Source organism: Carassius auratus, chromosome 10, assembly GCF_003368295.1.
Source record: "Carassius auratus strain Wakin chromosome 10, ASM336829v1, whole genome shotgun sequence".
Taxonomy (NCBI): Eukaryota; Metazoa; Chordata; class Actinopteri; order Cypriniformes; family Cyprinidae; genus Carassius; species Carassius auratus.
This window is the reverse complement of record NC_039252.1, coordinates 7815686-7841539: the sequence shown is the minus strand read 5'-3', so window position 1 is coordinate 7841539 and position 25854 is coordinate 7815686. Positions and strand designations below refer to the sequence as shown.

General features: G+C 39.3%; 1 protein-coding gene across 2 annotated transcripts in view; it reads right to left on the bottom strand.

Moving 5' to 3' along the window:
- Positions 1-3930, bottom strand: part of LOC113109705 (PHD finger protein 24-like) — a 31732-nt gene extending 27802 nt beyond the window's left edge. The window contains exon 1 of one of the 2 annotated variants that reach the window (XM_026273440.1): positions 3510-3930. The gene's annotated coding sequence lies outside the window, so the exon portion shown is untranslated. The remainder of the gene's footprint in view (positions 1-3509) is intronic. The other variant, XM_026273441.1, reaches the window with a different exon arrangement.
- Positions 3931-25854: the final 21924 nt, after the last annotated feature.

The following is a 25854-nucleotide window of genomic DNA, read 5'->3' as shown; positions in this document are numbered from 1 at the left end:
ATTTATAAACAAGGCTGACTATTTTTATTGCTCAGGGGAAAATCGAGGGCCCTGTGATTGTTTAGATTTGGAGGTTTGCAATAAAGTGTGCACCAAGTCAGCAATCTCACAGAAATAAAATGAGCTCAAAGGATGCAGTGTATTCTGGGCAATGGCTGTCTCACCGACACGGCTCACTAACAGGCCAGCGAAACTTCCCTGAAAAATTTAGACGACTCTCCTGAAAAAGAAATGAAGTTGGGGGCTGAGGGGAGACATACATGAAAACTCACATATGTACATGGATCTACTGTCTCTGACTCTCTAGTTGGCTTTTGACACAGACTCAGTGCTGCTGATCACATGGTCCTGAACTTAAGCAGAAATTTGTGTCACTTAATAGTTTGTTTCCATATATAGGTGAGTTTACCTATATATGGAAACATTTGTTTACAAATATATAGCTAGTGTTTTCTTATTTTTATGCACAGAAGAGAACTGTGTTGGTTTTACTTTTTATATAGATGGATGGAAGGACAGACAGACAGACAGATCCTTTAGGATAATTAAATCACATTCATTCTGAGAAGCTCTGGTTATTATCTGTGCTTGTTTTTAATATAATGTTGACATATATGTAAACTGTGTAAAACTGTCTCATAAAGTGGGGCTGTGAATTGGAGTTTATAGACAATTTATGTGAGGACACCGGGGAGACCGTGGCGTCTAATTATCATTCTGTGTGAGGCATCTGTCTGCATAGATGTTCAGCAGAATATTCTTCAGTGCACTGACTTCATATAAAGGTAACCATTGCTTCTTCTAAGTGTTCAGTTAAATCTATCTATCGTTATATCCTTATATCATTCTATCTATCATTCTGTCTATTGTTCTATCATTCTGTCTATCGTTCTATCTATCCCTGCATAGACATTGTGTGGTATCTTTTTCAAATATACCAAATATGACTGATCAAAAAAAAAAGACTAAATTAACAATAAAAAGCAAGATTAATAGCTACTATATATCCTTTTAACAGTGACCTGTAAGATAAATATTTATTCAAAATGGAGGCGAGAGAAATGGAGATGCTGATTTGTGAGCAAATGATTCCTTTGAGTCGGTTCTTTTATCATTTGGATCAGAAAGGCAGAATAATTCATGAATTCATAAATATATTTAGAAGATGCTCACAAAACTGAAAATCCTGTGCCTTCCTGAAAACATCTCCTTTGCGGAAGAAAGAAATTCATGCTGCAACACAAAGATGACTAAATGAACACAGAAAGTTATTTTTTTTTGGGGGGGGGGGGGTGAACTGTCCCTTTAAATTATGAGTAACTTGTAGTGTGGTGAGCTGCGATTTCAACCATCGAGACGTTTCAAAAGCTACACTTGTTTCCTACAACAAAACTTCTGAATGCTAATGTTTCAGATGCATTTCACCTACACGTTCACCAATCTTTGTTTTTTCCTCTGATATTATTGTAATACCATGTTTCACAAATCGCCTTCGCACTGTCAAGCTGTCGCTGACTTGAATCCCAACAAACCCTGCCTTTCATGCACTGCTCCTGTGGGGAACCGTCCTGTGAATAGGACAGCGACAAAGCATTCTTTTTTTCCTTGGGAAATGCTTCCCATTGACGTGAATATCCCATCCCCAGAAGCCTGGAACTAATCACACTAACGAGTTCACTAAGGCCACCTTCTGCCAGTGATTGGAATCACAAACACCCACCGAGAAAAAAAGAAAAAAGCTGCCAAACTTCAAAGAAAAATCGCCAACGCTCTCTAATGAGCAACAAAGTGATTAAACACATAATCTGTGCAATGTGGGCTCGTGCGCTTTGGGAACATTGAATTTTGAATTTTGGGAATATATTAATGCATATATGTCATTGCATCTCATAATGCCTGACTTGAACACTCAGTGGCCCAAAAACAAAGTGTGCTGGCCAAACTATTCCCAGATTCCTCTCGCATGCTAGCCTATGGGCTCAGAGGCGTCGCAATTTAGAGGAATTTGAATGTAAATGCCTCTAGAGAGAGGAGCCCCCATGTTGGCATTCAGTTCCTGTCAGGCACTGAGTCTGTGCCAGGCAATCTTCTGAGAGGAGGTGACAATGAGCGCTGTGAGAGAGACGAGGGAACCTGGAGTGTCTGCTGGGTTCCAGAGCTGACACTCATGGTGCATTGTGGGTAAGAGGGCAGACAGGAGAGAACCGAGCACCAAAAGGTGGAGGAGGGTAGGAAGAAGAAGTAGGACAGGGCTAATAGTGGGGGTACATGTCAAATAGATCAACTGAAGCAATACTTATATTGAACAATAACGAATAGCAAGCATGTAACGGTATTACAAAGGCCAAAATAATAGAATGTGATGAATTGTTAAATAACAGCAAAGGTGTCATAAACATGCAAGGTGTGTTGGTGGTATGGAAAAAGTCCAGAAAATGAAATACAGAACGTTCAGATTCAGACACTCCTGTTAACCTATATGATTAGATTAGATCAGCTTTATTTTCATTATGTTAACGGAAACTAACAAATTATATTTTTCTGGGTTAAATCCAGTAGAAATAGATTGTTAGGGAAATTAATAATAATAATGATAGGAAATGTATTATTGTTGCTGTTGCTGTTGATAGTTTAGTAAAAGTAGTACTAGTATAATGTCATTTATTGCTATTATTATTAATAATTATTTTGCAGGTAGTAATATTTATATTGCTCCTTAAATCTGAAATAATTTTACTTGCAATATTTATAAAACAATGTTACATTTGGCAATGTAAAATATTTAAAATCAGATTATTAATTATTAATAATAACAATGATGATTGTTGTTGTTGTTATTGTTGATGATGCAATTATTACTATTCATAATTATGCAATATGTCAAATTCTACAGCTACATAATTTTCCCCAAATGTGCGACTTTTCTGACTTCCACTCTTCAATGACTACATAACACCCTGCTCGCTCCTGCTGTGACGTCAGAAGTGATGCACAAGGGTCTCACAAAGAGACTGCAATTGAGCCAGAAAAACTTACCTCTGCAGTGCTGCTTACGGGAGCGTGTACACTTCGCCACGCACAAGTTGTCGTATGAAGCACTTGACTGCACATCCGACATTAGAAATACGTCACATGCAACATTCGGTGTCAGTGTAACAAAAGTTATAGCGTAAAGTATGGCACCTGGCTATCAAACCCCAGCCTCATATCATTTCACAGTGGGAAATGATGCAATATTATACATTGCTCATCCACACCCGTCAAAACATCACTGACCTAGATCGGGTGTTACAGACGGGGTATTTTTCTACACCCACATAAAACTGATGCATGAATGATCCGTCTCTTGACATTTACGTCCATGCAAGCTGCGTGTGTTTATGACCAGCAATTTGAATGCATGCTCTATTTTGCATTCAATGCACGTCCTGCAAGCTTTACTAAATCTGGACTGTAAAAATCGCAACTCTCTTTTTAGTACCTACAGTTAGAAAAGAACTAAGACTAACCTGGAGGAGATGGGATGGTGCTCCGGTACTTGGGACTCGATTTCTTCTGCTCCTCTCTCTCACGCGCTGCCAGCAGTCATTTCAAGGTTTGCTTTCGTCAGTGAAGGTTATGCGTGTGTAATCGCGGCGGTCAGTGTAAAGTGTGTAACCCTGTCAAACAAATATTCCGCAGCCGAGCAAACAGCGTCGTTGTGAGGCACGAGCTGAGGGCGCGGAGGCTGGACAGCTCCGGTGCTGAATTCTGGAGTCTAACTTTGCTCTGGAGACCGTACAGCTCGCGTAAATAAACACAACCCTGGTGAAAGTTGTGTCTGCTTCTGCTGACTAGCCCACTAGATTCGCGAGGGTCCAGTGTTCTTCGAGCCTCTTCGTGGAACTTGTATTCAGCCTGCGAAAGGAGACGTTTCATTGGTCTGTTCAAATGACGTTGGCACTGGGAAATGAGATGACCCAATACACGGAATATGGATGCAAAACTGCTTTAATGAACATACATCTTCATTTGTTGATTTTGGGGGTTTGTAATCATTACATTACAATATTTTTACTATCAGTTAAGAATATCTACAACGGGGTGTGCATTGCTTACACTAAAAATCAGGCCTATTCATTTCTTAATTTTATATATATATATATATATATATATATATATATATATATATATATATATATATATATATATATATATATATATATATATATATATATATATATATATATATATATGTTGTTCATTTGACATACTTAGTATGCCCGATAGCAGGGCATGTAGTCGCATTATATGAAGTAAGTTGTCTTAAAACAGACCTCAGGGAAACACCACATCTAATTGTTGACAGGAACGAAAACGAGGCTGTGAGAATCCCATGAAAATGCGTACAAATAGTCCGCTAAATAAAGCAGAAAATCGTAGTATTGATACGCAAGCGAGCATATGATATGCAGGTGTTTGGCAAGCATATAACCAAAACGCAGTTTTCGCGTGCAAATTTGTTGTCGTGCATTATACGACACGCATTTACCCCACAACCCTACTTTATGCGGTGCGTGTCAATATGAAGTATATTTTAAAATAGGCGTCTAACCAGAGGTCAGATAAAAACATTTTTTTTTTTTTAAACACAATTCTTGAATCAAAATAAAAAAGTAAGAGCCAATACAAACAAAATAATAAAACATTGTTTTGGCAAATAGATATTGCAAATAATGAGTTACATAAAATATAAAACAAAACTGCCCCAATTGCCGATTTTTGCCTCCAACTCCCAAAATCTACACATCAAAAAAAGTGCTTTTCTTACTTAGATTTTTTTTTTTGTCTTGTTTCCATCCAAAATATCTAAAAATACTTAAATCAGGAACGATTTTCTAGACAAGTAAAAATTATTGTCTTGTTTTCGAAAAAAAAAAAATCAAAATTAAGTGACGTTTTGCTTAGTACAAGCAAAATAATAGTATTTTGCTTACCTCATTGGCAGACTGTTTTGCTTGTTTCTGACTTGTTTTTTTTTCTGAAAACAAGACAATACTTTTTACTTGTCTAGAAAATCCTTCTTGATTTAAGCATTTTTAGATATTTTGGCTGGAAACAAGACAAATTCTAACTAAGAAAAGCATTTTTTCCAGTGTAGATTCAATTTAATGAGCAATTTTACCAGAGTGCTCAAAATTTCTCAAGTGACCAATCAAAATCAAGTATTCAGAGAGCTGAAACTTAATACAAGTCCATAATATTATGAAATATAGGCTAATTAACATATGTTTTACAAAATACTGACAAACCTAACTTTCTGATCTTCAAAGTTTTTGGCCAGTGGGGGAAAGTTAATGTCAATGTTTATAGTAAAAATGAACAAGGTTTTAGATATGTATTTTAGATATAAAGCATGTATAAGGGACGTGATCATTTAAGCACTGTAACTGGTAACATATATGTTTATTTTTCATATTTATATTTCACCATGTAGAGTTTAGCCTAAACAGTCCTGCAGCGTGACAAATCATTTTTTAAGTAATTCCTGGTTGTGGTTAGAAGGGGCTCATCTTCAAACCTTAACTGTAATTCCTGTCTAAATAATATGAGGTCTTACAATCTGTATGTAATAATAATAATTGCAAAAAAATTGCTTGAATAATGAAATGACCCATCAGACACCCCTAATTTCTCACATTTTGTTCTTGTTTGTACAGGTAATAATTACAACCACCAAAATTTCATGGGATTCTTTCTGAACAATACATTTTTCCATACAACTTCAGCAAGATCTCAAATACCCTTGAATTATAAATTAGACCCCTTGCTTATAAATTAGACCCCTGCAGCAAGCCCAAACTCATGTTCAAATTAATATTACTGTTATTGATATTACAGACAAAATGGAAAGGCCATTGAGGCTTTGTTTGGGGCATTTTAGCTGATAATTAAAAGGCCTCTGGGGTTGCTTTTTCTCACTTTTGAAAAAAACAATAAACCATAGTCAGGGTAATGCCATATTTAATTTTTGACAAGAATGAAAATGAGTCTGTGAGGGACTAAAATACAGTGCATTCAACAGATTGTACTGTTGTTAAACAACATACTGATTGTTCAGCTGATGAAACATATTTCCAAAAAAAAAAAAAAAAAAACTTTCAGTAGACAAAAACTAAAAGCTAAAAGCATCTATGATAGCTACACCAATATTTTCAGCTTATACATTTTAGTGGAAAGTGTTTTTTTTTTGTTGTTGTTGTTTTTTGTCATTCTGTGTCTAAGTTTGATTAGTTTTGTCTTTGTATTTGCGTCATTTTAGAATATGACACGGTCAATAGATGGTTATGTTTTTGTGTTTTCTTGTGGCAAAAGCTACATCATTGTCAAGTTCATACTGGGTGAAAATATGTCATAAACACTTCAAGGACAGCCAAACTTCACTCTTTCAACAAGCGCATCTCGAACCCTTTAATATAGACAAATGTTCCTGACAAGAGCACGGGCACAGTGGAGCCAGACTCTGTGCTTTCACGTCGAATCGCAGGGAAGACAGCCATTGCACTAGCTCCATCACCATTAGCAGCCCATCCACAGCATGATCTATCGGCCATTAGTGTTCATTTGGCTGGACTCTGGGGAGGAGCTCGCCATCAGCCTCTCTGCTAACAATCAGATTGCTTGTTTGGTTGCATTGTATTCATCCTATTTTTATTCTTTTAAGGTGTCAGCACAGCAATCCGCCTTGCATTCATTTTCCTCCAACAAAATGTTGCTGTAAGCATTTTAGTCTGCAACCACAAAGAAAACAGGCAAAACTGTAACGAAAAATGAATGAATTTAGATCTGGCACACTGTGAGGCACTGAAAGAAATGAAGAAAAAACATCTGATGCCAAGTTTGTTGCCTAGCAACTCTTTCTTTCTCTCTCTTTCTGCCCGGTTTAGTTGCCCGGTTTAGTTCTGTCCCATTTGTGAAAATAAAATAGACAAAAATAAAAGTTTCACATAGAACTTCCCCTTTTATAAAACGTATGCTATGTTTGCTGGAAAATCCCATTTTAGATAAACCTCAGTTAACTGGTTTCCAGCTGGTTGTCCAGCCCCCATGTTTCCAAAACCAGCCTGACCAACCTACATAGTTATAAAAAGCTGGTATCTGGTTAGAGAGCAGCTAGAAACCAGCTACCATCAAAATGTAATGCCCCATGTTAATATTCAGCTCACTGCATCCTCAGTGTTTGGCTTCTACCAATAAAAGTCCAATTAAAAAATGCTCCAAATGTCATTTGTTTTCTAGCACTTTATACAGTACTTAACATGCTGTGCAGATTCCCTGCATTTTCAGAAACAGGATATGCCTCCCTATTGCACATAATCGAATGGCAACGTAATTGTATCACAGCAGTAATGCTGAAATTTGATAGAGACAATGTAATATCTCCTCCCTTTCCTCTTCATCCTGATTCTTGCCACAGCAGTCCAGCAGTATAAAAACTCCTGTGTGCTTTGGCCAGGCCACAAATTTTATACATAGCCAGAGGTAAGTTGTTTTGCTTACATCATCAGAGACATTAAGACAATAATCAGATGAATATTAGAAAATGACTTTGCTCTTGTTATTATCAGCAGCAGATATGTTCACTAGACAGGGCAAGAGACCATTTGTTTTAATAAGCACAGATATAGGAGACAGATATGTGACAATAATAAATATGACTTCGCTGTCTTAGAAAACTTTCAGCCCAGTCTGCAACAAACATTTTCGGTCGCTAATATTATGCCAACACATTATACTATCATGTTTCTCAAGGATGTTTTCCAACAGTTAATTCAAAGACCGTCTTGGGAACGAAAAACCAAAGTTGTTCAGTGAGTGGGCGTTTGTCAGTGACTCATTTCAGAGATAACAACCAGAAAACCTTTAACATTTATTTATTTATTTAGATATGCTGTTGACTTTGCGTTTATGCGCTGTTATGTGGCATATTATTTTCCTTGGAGTAATTGGGGGCAGATGGTTGCAACGGTTATGAGTCCAGTCTCTAATTATGACATTTCCATAAGTTTTATAATTATTTAGACAAGTTTACAAGACACTGATTCATGGAAGGGCTGGAAATGGCAACAGATATCAACATTTATCAATTTCCGTGAGCAGCTAGACTACCCTATGTGTGTTTCCCCCCCAGTTCAATCTGGCAAAGTGTTTTATTTGCACCTCTGGAGGTGGAAAGCTGTTTATGAACTCTCCGGCACTACTGCCTCCATCTGCCACTTCTCCATCATCTGCTATACATCAAACCCAATGGATCTGTCTACACTGATTTGATTAAAATGGTGACATAAGCTGGATTTGGGAATGCATGACCTTGACTGAATTTTATGCAGAGCTTAAATACAAGACAGTTTGTCAAGATGACCTGACATTCAGCCGGAGCGGAGCACAGATATCCATTAGAGGTGTTAGAAAGTGTCTCCGACCGCAGCTAGACTCAGCTCTATCTTTAATTAAATGTCTGTGAAGGCTTTACAGTCTTATAGTGCTAGAACATATAGCAGAATAGCTTTTTAAATCAGAAAATAAACATAAAACTTACAAACGGTAAGGTTAATAAAAATATGACTGTATATGCACTGTATACTGATTCCAAATTACATGACAAAAATTGTAGTTGGTATTGTAATCCATTACTTTACACATTTTAGGTAATATAATCAGACTACTTTTACATTTCTTTTGGATTACTTTTGACCTAACTTGTTTATCACATCAGTTTGAATAGGATAGTCTTTTACCATATTAAGAATTTGTATTTAAGATATATATATATATATATATATATATATATATATATACACACACACACACACACACACACACACAGAGTTCTGGCATTAAACTCTAGAAGGAGCAGTCCAATAAATCTAACTCAATCCGACTTAATGACATCATTATCACATGCCACACCTGATTGGTTCTCTTTTGTATCAGTAACCAATGAGCAGCGTGCTTCAGAAACCCTCCACCTTCCCCAGCTCCACCTGTATAGATCTACTACGAGGTGATTCATGTATGCTTTAAGGGAGTTATTTCATGTATATTATATTTGCAGCAGCAGTATTGCTTACATGCTCAAAACAGCATGCTGTGGATGTATTGGTAGTAGCAAGTCTCTGTACTTGCTCTGACACATCAGCATCAGCAGCAGCGTAGCAGTCTATTCCACCAAGACCAAATACATTAACATTGTCATGTACATAACCATGCCAATCCATTCGACAGTTATCAAGACAGAAATATACATATGGGTCATGAACCTTTTGCAATATGGTTAACATATTAAAGTGAATATTAAAAAAACAAAGACAGAGACTAAAGTAATTAAAGAATATACATAACAGGGTTAAATATAATTTAAAGCTGACAAAATAAACAATACATTTCACATTACCAAGCTACTCCAATGCATTTGCAAGGCTGTTTATAACAAAAATCAATAAAAACCTAATATGGAAATAAAATTGGCCAATTTCAGCACTATCTGCAAATTGATTCCAATCATTAGGGACATCAAATTTGAAAACAGAGAAACCAGACAGTTTTTATTTAAAATGCATTCAGAAGGATGTGATTTGTTGAATGATGTGGATTTATATGTGGCAATATAGTGTGTGTGTGTGTGTGTGTGGGCATGTTTTTGTGACATATCAGGACACAACTCTGTATAATGGCATGGGTATGACACAGGTATTACAAGGAGAGGGTGACTTATGAGGACATAACCCATGTCCCCATTTTTTCAAAACGCTTATAAATCATACAGAATGAGGTTTTTTGAGAAAGTAAAAATGCACAAAGTTTCCTGTGAGGGTTAGGTGTAGGGTTGGTGAAGGGCCATAGAATATACAGTTTGTACAGTATAAAAACCATTATGCCTATGGGATGGACACACTTTTCACAAAAACAAACGTGTGTGTGTGTGTGTGTGTGTATTATATATATATAATTGCATGTACATATACTATATGACACTAATAATGAATGGTTCACATAAACAAACATGTCTAGCATGTCTCTACATTTTCACAGTGGATGGTCATGCTGGTGTTGGGGGTGTATCAAAGCATTTCTGCAGGATTTTAGATTACTGCCTCGGGCTCAGACTACATCAAACATAGTCATGCTCTGGATGTTTTCACAATCCTTACTTAGAGGCAGATATGTGGTTTTCAGCTCATATTTAAATGCATGGGCTTTTAAATGTATTTTTGGTTTCACTGACTGCCACTGAAATCAGATAGGGAGAGTGGGCAGTGGGGCAAGATGTGCCAGCTGTGTTGCCCCCTTAATGTAGCAAACTGCATTATCTTTGGCATATCACAATATATTCAGAAAGTGCCCATTATAGTCAGCTGCCTGTGACTAAGAGATTCACATAAGAGATGAGCATTTGTGTGAGAATGAGCATTTCTATGGCCATTTCTGTTTATTCATATTATTTTTATTATTCTTATAATAATATTTTATATATTTTATAATAATCAGTATGTGATCATTAAAGTTAATTACATTTAAATATAAAATCTTTGATAGAATTAGGACTTTTTCTTATTTCAGTTTTATAAATATAAATTGTGGGACAAGTTGTGTCACTGGACCACTTTTTTTATGCATTCTTTAGTAAATAGCAGACACTGTGAAATATAATTAACTTAGTATATTTTTCTAAGGCCACATCCACATTAAATCAGATGTTTTAGACGGGATTCCCATCCACTTGCATTATATGACTAAGCGACTGCAAAGGTTTGTTTAAAAAAATCTCCATTTGTGTTCTACTGAAGAAATAAAGTCCCCTACATCTTGCTTGCCCTGAGGGTAAGCAGATAAATATCAAATTTCACATTTTGGGTGATCTATCCCTTTAAGAGTATTCACCATCTGTTTGATTGCATGACATTAACTAACAGCTTTATTTTTACCATACATTTCTGCCATTTGGACATCAACTAGCTATTACTAAATGTAATGTAGAAACTAACATTTTCTTTAAACCTTCTGTGCAAGGATTTGCATTGTGAAAAGCGCTATACAAATAAACTTGAACTGAATTGAATTGAACTGTATTTACGGTGGGAAATTTACAAAATATCTTCTTGAAACATCTTTACTTAATATCCTAATGATTTTTGGCATAACATTTTCTGTAACATGCATAACAGGTCTTCTCTTCCGGGTCTGTTGTGAGTGTGTTCACAACACTGCAGTGATGCTGCTGACGTGTTATCTTTGTTACTGGGCACACCAGAAAACACGTAAGCAGCGCCTTACGTCAACAGCGTCGTGAAAACACTCACAACAGACCCGGAAGAGAAGACAATGCTGAATAATTGTTATTTTTGGACCAAAATGTATTTTCAATGTTTCAATATATTCTAACTGACCCTCTGATGTCACATGGACTACTTTGATGATGTTTTTCTTACCTTTCTGGACATGGACAGTATACCGTACACACAGCTTCAATGGAGGGACTGAGAGCTCTCGGACTAAATCTAAAATATCTCAAACTGTGTTCTGAAGATAAACGGAGGTCTTATGGGTTTGGAACGACATGAGGGTGAGTTATTAATGACATAATATTCATTTTGGGGTGAACTAACCCTTTAACACTCAGGATGCACTTTTGCTCCAAAAGATCATTTTTGATTGCTTTTATTCTAATTTGTGTTAAAGTGAGCTAGATGTGTTATTTCAACCAGCATGTTACAAAAGGTGTCTCTCAGCAGCACAGGATGAAGAGACAGACGCTGTCATAACCTACTTATGCAGCCTGAGCCTCTGAAGACCTTTATGAGCTAATTAATTAGAAATGAACCAACGAGGAAGACGAATCCGCTCTCATCCATGCCGGCCTGAGGAAGGGCTCTTGCTTTGTCTCTGGCTGAATGGAACCGAAGCTTGTACATAAATCAAAATGCAATCAGCGTTTTAATCTCAGGGAAATATGAATTGTAAAACACCCCTCAACAAAGCTAAACTGCCTTTTTCATCTTTTTAGGTATTTTGCATTAAAATTATGCCGTCTGCATCTTTAATTTATCATGACAGCGCTTCACAAAGGTTACAGTTTTAAAACAGGAGGTGCTTTTAAAACTTTAAGTGCATAATGGAGAGAGAGGGAGGGAGAAGGGAAAAAAATGAGGAGAGACATCAGCTATCATAAGTTGATGTCAGTACCTCAGACAGTTTACTGTAAGACACATCCCTATCATAGTTTGGCTAAAAGCATATCTGTAATACTCATATTAAGAGCTTTCTTTCAACCCTATTAGACTACTTAGCTAATACAGAGCACAGACCACAACTACCCAGCTATACTTAGACTTTAATGATTGACTGGTGCCTTTGTATACACACCTACATACATCACTCTAACTATAATGATGTGTTATTAAATACCCGTCCTATTATAAATCTCACTTTTCAAAAGGTCACTTTAAAAAAAAGTCCTTTGTTTTCCATTTGAAAGCGGAAAAATACATGACGGTGTTCCGTCGGTGAAAACCACGGCTGCACTACTGGCCCAAACGAGCGGAAAATACACAATTAAGCTGATCTAATTTCCACCTCTGCACATCCTCAACAATTAGGCTACACAGCGGATGTCCCCGGAGATGACTCGTCATCATGTACTTCACTCTGGCAAACTGACGGGAAAAACACTGAGCGGATTGAGGTTTAACGGCACATTATAACGGTACTGGATGCAGAGAGGTCGTGATGGAAGTAATTGAACACGCTTAGTGCTTGAGACTTGTTGAAACAACAGATATAATAAATGGTCAGACATCAGCTGGAAGCCACAGGACTGCGGTGCACTTCAGCTGAAATTATTCATCAGTCATATTCACGAATGAGACTTGGGTGTGCTGCTATTGAGCTCATACAGATTGAAGGAGGAGATACTAATAACACCTTGTAGAAAAAAAATGACAGCCAATTATGAGCACTAATAGGTTTTTCCCTCAACAAACATTATAAAAAATACATAGGATAGTATAATAGGAATGACTTTGAGGGAGATTGACTCCATGGTGTTATTCTTAATGGAACTTAAAAGTGTTCGACTGATTGAAGTAGTTCCCTGATTGGTGGATTTTTCTGCAGAATTATGGGTAATGTAGTTTTTTTATTTTATTTTTTTAAAGATGAAATCTGCTGTTAAACATCACCTTGATGTCACAGTAGGGTCTGTATTTAGCGGTTGATAATGTAATGAAGTGACGTGGTAAAGATGCATTGTTATGATTGCGTGTGGGCGGGAGAGATTTGAGGAAAGATGGGGTTGAGTAAATAATTGTTGCACCTGACCATTGATTAGCGTGAAGGAGAGAGAACAATAAATAGAGAGGCATAGCGAAGCATGACATGTTCTGGGAAGCAGTGTTTTTGCTAAACGCCGAGTGGCACTCAAGGTTGGGGGGTGGGTGCCGTTCGCATGCTGTTTAGGGCTGCCGGCGGTGAAGATAGTTAGCGGGCTTACCTGTAGATAAGGCCGGGTATAGGAGTGCGTCAGGCGACGCGGCTTCTCAAAAAAGGGGGGGCTCCGTTTTCGCTACAGTCGGAGGCCTCGCGAGCGCTGGACTGGTGTCTGCTTTTTCCCCTCTACCAACCAGCGCAAAGCCTAGACCCCGGGGGAGGGTCTCGCATTCCGGGAGAGTTAAGTTTTTAACTCTTTATGTGTGTGTGTGTGTGTGTGTGTGTGTGTCTGTGTAATTTTAAATCTAGCAGTATAGCCATTTAATGATTGGGTGGGAGGGTTATGATGAACTAAATGCTTATGTGGCAGTCTGATGGCGTCTTTTGTGTGACGGTGACGTGTTGTGTGAACGTGTGCCATGTCCTGCGGGGGTGATATGTGTTTCATAGCTTTTGCCTATTATTGCATGTGCGCTAGGTTTTTTATGGCCTATTTATTGCGGTTCTCTGTTTAGCAGCTTCTATGGTGGTGTTGTTCGCCCAGATTTGTTTAACATTAGTGCTTGGGACTTTCAGAACCTGACCCCGTCTGACATGTTTGGTAACTGCATGAATTATATAAAATAAAGATTACTGTTTCTATCCCTGTGGTGTTGCTTGGTCTGTAGAGTAGACTCCTCTAGCCACAACATAAAGTCTCCTGTCTAGGTTCACTACATTGGTGGCAGCGGTGGGATCTTGGTTTTTTTTTTTTTGTTGTTGTTGTGAACCTTAAAACCTAGACACTGTTGCAAAAATGCTACAAGGGGATGATAATGTTGGGCCTGAAGGTGGGGGCCATGTAAGGGAGATGGGAACATTAAGAGCTAATGCACGGCCAGTATTTATGCCTGAAACTTTCACCGGTGTAGGCCGGGAGTGGTCTGATTGGTCTGAACAATTTGATTTGGCGGCTGATGTTAATAATTGGGATGAACCCTTAAAACTTAAATTTATGTCTCTTCTACTCTCTGGGCGTGCAAGAGATATTTATAGTGGTTTGTCCGCTGAGGCTAAAGGAAATTATGGGCTGCTAAAAGCTGCTATGGCTAGATGTTTCGAGCCTTGTGATAGTAGCGATTGGAGTAGGGCTACATTTACAGCCCGCCGGCGTATGCACAATGAGACTGTAAGGGAATTCGGAAATGCCCTACGGCGTCTCGCCACTAAGGCTTACCCCACAGCTGATGATCGCACGCGAGATATGTTGGCAAGAGATCAATTTCTTACACATTTTGCAACCGGTGACTTCCGTATTAGCCTGCGCAGAGCAAAACCTGATACCCTAGAAGATGCAATTGATCTTGCTTCAGAATTAGAGCTTCTTCGGAATATGGAGCAAACCCATCTAATGCCTGATGCAAAAGTAAGGGGAGTGGTAGAGAATAAAACTAAAAGCGAAGAACAAATGCAAATGATTTTAGGAATGGTGGAGGAATTGAGGCAGGAAGTCAAATCTCTTCGTACAACAGTGAGCAACATTCAACAGTCTATGGTAAACCCTCCTACTCCTCAATTTTTTAGGGAACCTGTACGAGAGCCCAGGAATAGTGGTTCACAAGGGGCCATAGATCGAGCCAGAGGGGCGGGGGGTGGTTGCTGGGAGTGTGGGTGTACTAGACATATAAAACGAGATTGCCCATACTCGCAGGGAAACTACAGGGGGCAGGTACTGTAGGCCCACTGCCTGCCCCCTGGCGTGTTGGTACATATGTGGCCTCTGCAAGCAACCAGGGTGGCTCTGGATACATCGGAGCCAAAATAGGTGCGTCAGACTCCCTCCTTTTGGTAGATAGTGGGGCAACGTTATCAGTTATACCAAAACAACGTTGGCTTGAAATCACTAAAGGGGGAACAGACCTGTCTGGACATCATGGTGAGGTGTCGGCAGCTAATGGAGGGTTGATGGGGATTTTGGGAAAATGGCAAACCATCTGCCAGTTTGATTCATTGGCATTAATCACTGAGTTTTTGGTAGCTGATGTGCCATCCCAGGATATTCTTTTGGGTTTTGACTTTTTGAGTAAATATGGTGTCGTTGTGGATTTTGGTAAAAAGGAATGTCGAATTATGGGTAAAATGCTTCCCCTGATTGTTCCGGCAGATATTGATACGCCTCGGACGGTGATTGTCTTGGAAGATACTGTAATTCCCCCACGTAGTGAGGCAATCATTGCTGGAAAGGTGGACAGTTCCTTCGTGGCCTGTTGTGAGGGTATGTTGGAACCATCAGACACCTTATCAAATCAATGTGATGTAATGATAGCTCGGGTGGTCTGTAGAGTGGCGAGGGGTAGACTGCCAGTACGAGTGATTAATGTAACTAAAGATGCCCTTACATTAAAGGGGGGTATGAGGTTGGGAACTTTGCATACCGACATTGAGGTGGGCTGTAAGGCTGAACCTGTAGGCATGGGTGAGGATGAGGATGGCCCAAATGAGCCTTGGTCTGTTGACAAGCTTATTGCTCATTTTGGGTTGCATCAGAAGAATTTTATTTCATCTGATTTAAGAGATATTCGTGAGCTGTTACAAAGAAATATGTCTGTGTTTAGTGAGGGGGAGGGGGATTTGGGGAGAACACACCTGACAATGCACCAGATCGATACAGGGGATGCAAAGCCTGTGAAGTTGCCACCCCGTCGTGTTCCCCTCCACTTGCAACATGAGGTAGAGGACCATGTAAAGCAAATGTTGGCCAATAACATAATTCAGCCTTCTCATAGTCCCTGGGCAGCTCCGGTAGTTTTGGTACGCAAGCGTGATGGTGGCCTCCGTTTTTGTGTGGATTATCGGAAGTTAAACGATGTAACCAGGAAGGATGCGTATCCGTTGCCACGGATTGATGATGCTCTTGACAGTCTGAATAAAGCTTGCTGGTTCTCAACTCTTGATTTAGCCAGTGGTTACTGGCAGGTTGAGGTGGATCCTGTGGATAAATACAAGACTGCGTTTATCACTCGCCAGGGTCTGTTTGAATTCAATGTCCTTAGTTTTGGTCTTTGTAATAGTCCAAGTACATTTCAGCGACTGATGGATCTGGTGCTGGCAGATCTTCAGTGGACGACCTGTCTGGTGTACTTGGATGATATTATTATATTTGGACGGACCTTTCAGGAACATTTGGGCCGTCTGGATGAAGTTTTAAAAAAACTACGCCAGGCTAACCTCAAAGTCAAGCCCACGAAGTGTAACTTGTTTGCCACTCAGGTGCAGTATTTAGGACATATCATCTCCTCAAAGGGGGTGAAAGCAGATCCTGCCAAAGTGGAGGCTGTGCGTCAGTGGCCGGTGCCCAAAAATCAAACCGAGGTCAGGAGTTTTGTGGGTTTAGCTTCGTATTATCGGAGGTTTGTGAAGGGGTTTGCTGAGATTGCCCGCCCGCTGCACCAGCTCACTGAGAAAGGCAGGCGTTTTAAATGGACGGAGGCATGTCAAACAGCTTTTGAACAGCTCAAAGTGAGTTTAATGTCAGCTCCTGTTCTTGTATACCCTGATCCCTCTAAAACATTCATTTTGGATACGGATGCTAGCGATCCTGGTATTGGGGCTGTATTGTCACAAGAAGAAGGGGGGTTTGAACATGTTATAGCATATGCCAGCAGAGCACTTACTAAGCAGGAAAGAAAATATGCCACAACTAAGAAAGAGCTGTTAAGCATGGTCACGTTCATCAAGCATTTTAAACATTATCTTTTAGGTAAGGAATTTGTTCTGCGAACTGACCATAATTCCTTGAGGTGGCTGCATAATTTCCAGGGCTTAGAGGGACAGTTAGCCAGATGGGTGGAGCAGTTAGCAAGTTTCCAGTATAAAATTGTTCATCGCCCTGGACGAGGGCATGCTAATGCTGATGCCCTTTCTAGGCTGCCTGCTTACCTGTCAAATCCAGTGCCATTGGAGTCAGCACCACTGACAGGAGGGGTGCCTGTAATAGCTGCAGTACAAAATGTGCCTCCTAATGTAACCCCAGAGGGAGGAGGGGATGAGCTGGCTCGGGCGCAATGGGAAGATGCAGAGTTAAGAAAGATCATTGTTCAAAAAAGAAAAAAAGAGGGAGGGACTGGGTTGCAACCGCCGGATGATCTACAAATGTATGCACCAGTATGGTCCCAGTTACAAATGCAGGGCTCCCTGCATCATGGGCTACATCTGGGTTCAGGGGAAAGCAAGGAAAAGGGGGCTCTGTTGGTGAGGTTTCCTCCATTGAATTCTGATGCCGCAAACCAGGTCCAGGTGGTTATTCCCACTGTAATGGTGTCAGACATCTTAAGACAGTTGCATAATGATGTCACGGGTGGACATTTGGGAATACAGAAATTACAAGCAAAGGTGAAAGATCGGTTTTATTGGCTGGGCTGGTTTGGGGATGTGAAGCGATGGTGTAGGGAGTGTGTGGATTGTGGGTCCAGGAAAGCTGTAGGGAAACCATGGCGGGCCCCACTCCAATCCGTGGTAACCTCGAGGCCCTATGAGCGGGTGGCGGTAGATATTTTGGGACCTCTTCCCGAAACCCCCAAAGAAAACAAATATATTGTAGTTATTGGCGATTACTTTTCTAAATGGACTGAGGCGTTCCCTCTTCCTAATCAGGAAGCAGAGACTGTGGCTAAATTGCTGGTTGAACAGTGGGTGTGCCGCTTTGGAGCCCCCAGGATAGTCCATACTGATCAGGGCCGAAATTTTGAATCCAGGTTATTTAAAGAAGTGTGCCAGTTGCTGAACATTTATAAGACCAGGACGTCACCGTATCATCCTCAATCAGATGGAATGGTTGAAAGGTTTAACAGAACACTGGCCTCTATGTTGTCTCTGTTTGTAGATGATAACCAAGCTAACTGGGACATCCTGTTGCCATATGTAATGATGGCCTATAGAAGCAGCGTTCACTCTAGTACGGGTTATACACCCTACAAAGTGGTTTTTGGGAGAGAGATCATTCTTCCTGTCGATGTTATGCTTAATGTGGGTGGGGGGGAAATATTCTCTTCCACGTCAGAGTATGTGGCAAGACTGTTGGAGACATTGTCTACAGTGGTAGAGGCGGTAAAGGGCCATCAGTTAAGAGCGGCAGTGAAGCAGAAGAGAGACTATGACTTCAGAGCACATTTCCAATATTATTCTGAAGGAGAATTGGTCTGGGTTCAGGGGAAAGCAAGGAAAATGGGGCTCTGTCCAAAATTACAACGAAGGTTTAAGGGGCCTTATAAAGTCAAGGAGAGGATAACTGAAGTTCTGTACAGACTTGTACCAGTTGAGGGGGGAACAGAAATAGTGGTGCACTTCAACCGACTTAAACCATGTCTTGCTTCTGTAACAGAGGTTACCAGCAGGTTACAAGAGGGTGTCGAGAGCCCACGGATGGCTGGTGTCCCACCTAAGGAGACCTGTCTGCAGACTTCAGATTCTACAGCGGGTCGAGAGAGCGAGGTGGCAGTGCCAGGGGCCAGGTCTGAGGTGCCTTCAGTCACACCTACGAGTGGAGCAAGTGGTGTGCCAGGAAGCAGTGCTGCCTCAGTGGGATCACAAGGGCAAAGGGACCGGCTGGCTTTGACCACACAGGACCAGGGTGGTCAAGGATCTTCACACATGGGGCATATGCAACAATCCATGACCAGCCAAGTTCCAATGACTGAGGAGGTCCAACAAGGTGCAACGGTATCCAAGGACTTGCATCTAGGACGAGCAAGAAGGGCACCGGTGTGGTCCCGGGACTATGAGATGTTTTGAATTTGACTCGAGGACGAGTCTGCTTTATGGGTGGGGGGAGTGTAATGAAGTGACGTGGTAAAGATGCATTGTTATGATTGCGTGTGGGCGGGAGAGATTTGAGAGAAGATGGGGTTGAGTAAATAATTGTTGCACCTGACCATTGATTAGCGTGAAGGAGAGAGAACAATAAATAATAGCGAAGCATGACATGTTCTGGGAAGCAGTGTTTTTGCTAAACGCCGAGTGGCACTCAAGGTTGGGGGGTGGGTGCCGTTCGCATGCTGTTTAGGGCTGCCGGCGGTGAAGATAGTTAGCGGGCTAACCTGTAGATAAGGCCGGGTATAGGAGTGCGTCAGGCGACGCGGCTTCTCAGAAAAGGGGGGGCTCCGTTTTCGCTACAGTCGGAGGCCTCGCGAGCGCTGGACTGGTGTCTGCTTTTTCCCCTCTACCAACCAGCGCAAAGCCTAGACCCCGGGGGAGGGTCTCGCATTCCGGGAGAGTTAAGTTTTTAACTCTTTATGTGTGTGTGTGTGTGTGTGTGTGTGTGTCTGTGTAATTTTAAATCTAGCAGTATAGCCATTTAATGATTGGGTGGGAGGGTTATGATGAACTAAATGCTTATGTGGCAGTCTGATGGCCTCTTTTGTGTGACGGTGACGTGTTGTGTGAACGTGTGCCATGTCCTGCGGGGGTGATATGTGTTTCATAGCTTTTGCCTATTATTGCATGTGCGCTAGGTTTTTTATGGCCTATTTATTGCGGTTCTCTGTTTAGCAGCTTCTATGGTGGTGTTGTTCGCCCAGATTTGTTTAACATTAGTGCTTGGGACTTTCAGAACCTGACCCCGTCTGACATGTTTGGTAACTGCATGAATTATATAAAATAAAGATTACTGTTTCTATCCCTGTGGTGTTGCTTGGTCTGTAGAGTAGACTCCTCTAGCCACAACATAAAGTCTCCTGTCTAGGTTCACTACAATAAGTTATCATTAAAAATCATTTCCCATATGAAAAAAATTCCAGGACGTAACTGTTGCATTCTATCGAAAACAAAAAGTTAGTTAAATCACAACCAATAATTTTGACTTGTTACTTGCAAATTTCAGGCAGGTGGTAGCTATTAGAGGGCGGGATGTTAGGCTAAAAAAATGAATGCAAATTCATTAAAATTGTAAAGTTTTCAAATGGGTATATCCACTAAAGTTAGTTTTCATAATTTGGAAGAGTACATCAGCTATGTTCAGTAAGTGGTAAAACTGTTTGCGCTACAAACCAGTATGTTCATAAGATAATACATTAAAATAATATGGTAAGACTATTGCAATATCAAGCAGCAAAAGGAGCTGTATTGAACAGCTAAAAATGTCTGGAAGTGAATGACACCAGAAGCAAGACAAATGCTTACAAACGGCCACCCACTCTTACAGGGAAATATAAAGTGGAAAGTGTCCACACACTAGAGTTTCACACAAAAGCTGAATTGAGAAACTGTCTGGCACCTTATCTAAATACAACTTGTCAGGGCATTACCAATTTTTCTGATCTCAAGATCTCCAGTTCCTTATGGAAATTTCTGTAGAAGATATTGCAAAATGACGATGATATCATGTTTTTCTTACAGCTGTTTCCTTAGAAATATCTTTTTTTCATAAACTTTGCGAACAAAAACTATAGGGTAGCATTGTAAACGAGATTTCTTCATTTACCAACCAAATTTCTGCACTCGTGATGAAAGACAAAGATTTTAATGATTATTTGAGTTGCTATTATTTTATAGTCAAATCTACTTGTAAAAATCAACTATAAAAATTAACTGTGAAAAAAAGATTGCCATTTCATAAATGCATGCACAATCACTGTTAGACATAAAATAGGAGCTATTTAAGCACACATCCACACATTAGTAGATGGAATCATGGCTTGGCTGGGATCACTGGCACAATGTTTGACAAAACCAGAAGAAAACTGAGCTTCGAAGAAATAACATTCCTTAGAGGCATTTCCTGGACAGACAAAGGAAAAGGCCCTCCAAACCCTTATCCAACTCGAGTCAATGCCCCAGATGTCATGTAAAGCCTGCATGCACGCTGTCTAAAGACAGAGCCAGATTGTGCCCACTGAATGCACAGCTCAAGGATATGCCTGAAATAAAACAAACAACCCTAACTCTATAAATACTTTAGTAGAATAAAACTTTCATAACGGTTTTCTTATTCATGGTACAGTGCTTTTGAATAGAGGTAAAACTACTGCTTGTTTTCCGCTGATCAGCAGGGATCATTGCATTGTTTCTCATTATACTCTCTAATGCAAACTGTTTATGTTTCTGGAAAATCAAGCTGCAAAAGAAGCCACGGAGTTCTTGCACCCTATTTCTACAGCAGAATGTTTGAATGAGTTAAATAAACTCCAGCTGGCATTTTAGAAATAGTTCAGTCAAAAACCATTGCTTCCGGCTAAAATACGAGTCCATAATCTATGATAGCATTTGATCCATTAAAAAAGTCTGTCCCCTGTTGTCCTCAGAATCCACCAACATATTTATTTAGAACTATTTCCGACCGTTTTCGTTTGTAAATAGTGCTTTCTGTGCATATTTCTCTCCTGATTCAGGTGAGGTGTCGTTTTCACTGAAGAATCAATATTATGGATGGGGGACTCTTTGAAGTTAAAAAAAAAAATCTTAATAATGGAATTGTTTATAACAAACATGTATCTTTTCACTTCACAGGACATTAACTGACTTGAGACTTGATTACTTGTGGATTATTGTTATGTTTTTATCAGCCGTTTGGACTCTTATTCTGACGGCACCCATTTGTCATTTTGATATGGTCATAAATTTACCCCGTAGATGTTTATGTGTCAAATCCATTTATGGTATAGACAATGCTCCTATATTTAAATTGAATTTCATTTTTGATTTATTTTAGTTGGTTTTAGGAAATAGTTGACTTTCTTGCCATAGCTCTGTTCAAGACCCAAGAAATAGTAATGTGGTTTTTGATAATTGAATATTACCATTTACTATTCACTGTGCATGTCTTTTAGATGACTGCAAGCTAAACCAGGTCACTGCGTTTTTAGCACGAGAAACATCCTTGCTTCGACTGTTCTTGTGCTGAAGGTAAAACGTGTCACAGTGTAATACTTAACTGCAAAGTGACCTGTCTTGTGCTTTTTTTTCCACATCATAATTTCCATACTGAGTATCATAACAAAATGGGGTAAAAACAACAACATATGGTTATGCACTTCAGTTTAAATGTCACTCTTTGTCAGCAGAGAGGTCTCAATGCTTGACAGCCATGGTAAATGCATGGGTTTTTTGGGCTTCTTGATTTAGAACTCAAAGACTGATATCTTGCCTAAAAACCTCTTTCTTCCAGACAAAGACTGAGAGGAAGTTAAACACAAAGCTTCTTTTGAGATTATAGAGAGTTACGTCACCTTTTTTTGCAGGAGTGTGAAAATTCATTTGAATGGTTGAGTCATCGTGTCACACTGTGTCCTGCAGGCACTTTTCACCATAAAGTCATTTGTCTAAGTGAAATGAAAAATGTGTGTGTGATACAATACAGTGACAGTGAAATTTAATTGTGGGCGGAGCTATCAAAGTGTGATGCAACAGAAATAATATCTTGTCTTTTATCGCAGCTGGATAAAATCAGATCTTCATCATTCAAAAGATTGGTTCATTACTTTATTTTTTTAATTTTTTTAAAGAAAATTAATCTTTCAGTAATGATGCATTAAATTCATCCAAACATACATTTGTAAAGACATTTAGAATGTTAGAAAATATTTTGATTTCAAACACATACTATATATATATATATATATATATATATATATATATATATATATATATATATATATATATTTTTTTTTTTTTTTTTTTTTTTTTAGATTTTCATTCATCAAGGAATCCTGATTGTATGATGGGTTTTATGAACATTGATCATAATAAGAAATGTTTCCTGAGCAGCAAATATATTATTATGATTTCTGAGGAATCATGTGACACTGAAGACTGAAATAATGTTTCTGAAAAATCAGCTTTCTATCACCAAAATAAATCACATTTTAAAAAAAAAGTTCAAATGCAAAAAAGTTATTTAATTCAAATAATATTTCACTATTTGTTTATTTTATTTTTTACTGTATTTCTGGTCAAATAAATGCAGCCCAAAACACTTCTTTATCAAAAACATAAAAAAAAAAAAATAATTAAACTATTATACTAGAGAAAAAAAAACATTCTATGGCTATGCGTTCTGTACTAGACTAACTGAGACTTGTCATGGCTCTTGTATACTGTTGTTGTTCTCTTGATCTGATTGCTTCTATTGTTCTCATTTGTAAGTCGCTTTGGATAAAAGCATCTTCTAAAGGATTAAATGTAAATATAAATGTAGTGTATCTACTATTGTAGAAATGGGGGGGGGGTAAAAAATAACACTATAAAACATTCTTTACTGCAAAAATCACACATTAATTTTCTAAGCCAAAGCTAAGTCTAAGCAGCTAAAGCCTAATTATGGATTGTTGGCACATTTTCAACACAGGGTCACCAGAATAACCGAACATTCAGATCTTTGGAAGAGAAAAAAAGTAATTAAGGCACAAGACAGAAATCCACAGAAATACGGCACACCGTCTCCTCGCTCTGCCGTTCCAGAGTCTCACAGGCTTCAAACGATGCCATAAATTTCCTGCCATTATTGATCTCTTGTCTTTTTCTCAGGAAGCGACCTATAGCAGGAAAAAAGCCTCTCACTGTGTCTCGAGCTTAGTAGTCCCTGAGTAGTTTGTGTAATGGTACCTGACAGATAAAGGGTTTCAGGAGCCACTCTCACAACTTGCTTTGTTTTCCACTCCACCATCAATCAGAGCAAAGACACTCTTGCTAATTCCACCATCACCACTTTGCTTTTATAAGAACTAATACCCAGCAGTGCAATGTTGCATGTCTGCATCTGCACGGCACTTAAGGGAATTACAGGAGATGTTTTCTGTCAATAAAACGGCATGAATTAAACAAGAACCTTAAAAGAAGAACTCACCTAAATAAACTCAAACCTGAAAAAAAAGGAAACTTCACTACTGTCTCATAAAATATGCATTTATGAAGTCACATGGTTCAGTTTTAAGATGCTTTTCGTCATGTTGGAGCTGTACACATTAGCCTTCATTCACTTTAATGGGAAAAGACTGGCCGGGATATTCTTAAAAATTACACAATTTGACAACCATATTGGTTGGAAATGACATGAGGGAGAGTAAATGATGACTAAAATTCATTTTGAGGGCTCAGCATGATGTACTAGCAATAACCATGAACCTTTGCATTTGGAGATACGAGCAAAATTGTTGCTCTTTCAACATGGATTATTATCATAATTACAGAGGGAATATCAGAGAAGGCTTAGTACTCTTTTAGTATGGCTGTTTAGCTTGCATCCAATGAGCAGAATAGCTACATGGTGAGCAAATGCGTGGGAGGAAGGTCATAATTGGCCTGTGAATAGATTTGTCATTAAGAGACACGGCAGGGGATACCCCACTCAAGATCCTCCTGTGACACATCTGCTTGATGAACGGGGTCAATAAGCCAGAACTACAACACACAATGTCAATTCTCACTGGCTTCACCTATTTCGGTGATGTTACGTAACAGGTGTTAAAAATATTCTCTAACCAGATCTTTTTGTTCATCGTTAAGACCGGTGGGTGTTTATTTCTGAAGGTAGAGCTAATCAAAGATGTTGATTCAGTATTAATAAAGGAATGACTGATCACCGCTAGATTGATTAAAAGTCTAATTATACCCTCGGGATAGTATCACTTGATAGGTCATATAAAAGAGAATCAATATTTATGGCATGTCTGCATGGTTTCATTTAATGCATTCTCAAGGAAAGTCACACCTTTACCACAGATGTCAGATATGTATCTATCTATAGCCGTAGCTATTCATGAATGTTAGAATATCCCTCTGGTTCTGTTTAGATTGACCTTCATATTAAAGTTCAAAGTGGAGAAAACATTAAATGTCTCCTCATCTGAAATCTGTTGTGCTCAGAACAACCATCTGCATGTTTCATGAATATTATGAAACCGATAGATAGATAGATAGATAGATAGATAGATAGATAGATAGATAGATAGATAGATAGATAGATAGATAGATAGATAATCTGTTCCTTCAAGATCTGTAAGGACTGACTCTGACTTCCCTGCCTTTTAAACAGCCTCTATTCTATTTTTTCCCAGTCTTTTTCTTCTGTCCTTTCATTCCTCTTTTGAGTCGAGTCAAGGCTCCTCAAACATCCTCTCAGAATCTCTTTTTGTTCCTGTCTTTTCTCTTTCTCCCACTCTTTCAGTCTTCCAGGCTCAGAATCGCTCCGTGCCCAGCAGACCTGCGAGAGAATAAAAGAGTCGGTCTCTGCTTTTTCTTTCTGTATCCTGGAGGAAAAGTGTGGAGCGAGGGAATGATTGGAGAGCGAGAGGGAGTGTGGGGGTGGGGGTTAGCAGGCTAAATGGACTAGCGAAGCACATTAGAGCTAATGGATGAAGCCTGTGGGGTCAGATTATTCAGTACAGCTCCTGGACCCCCCTACATGTGTGCTAATGCAGC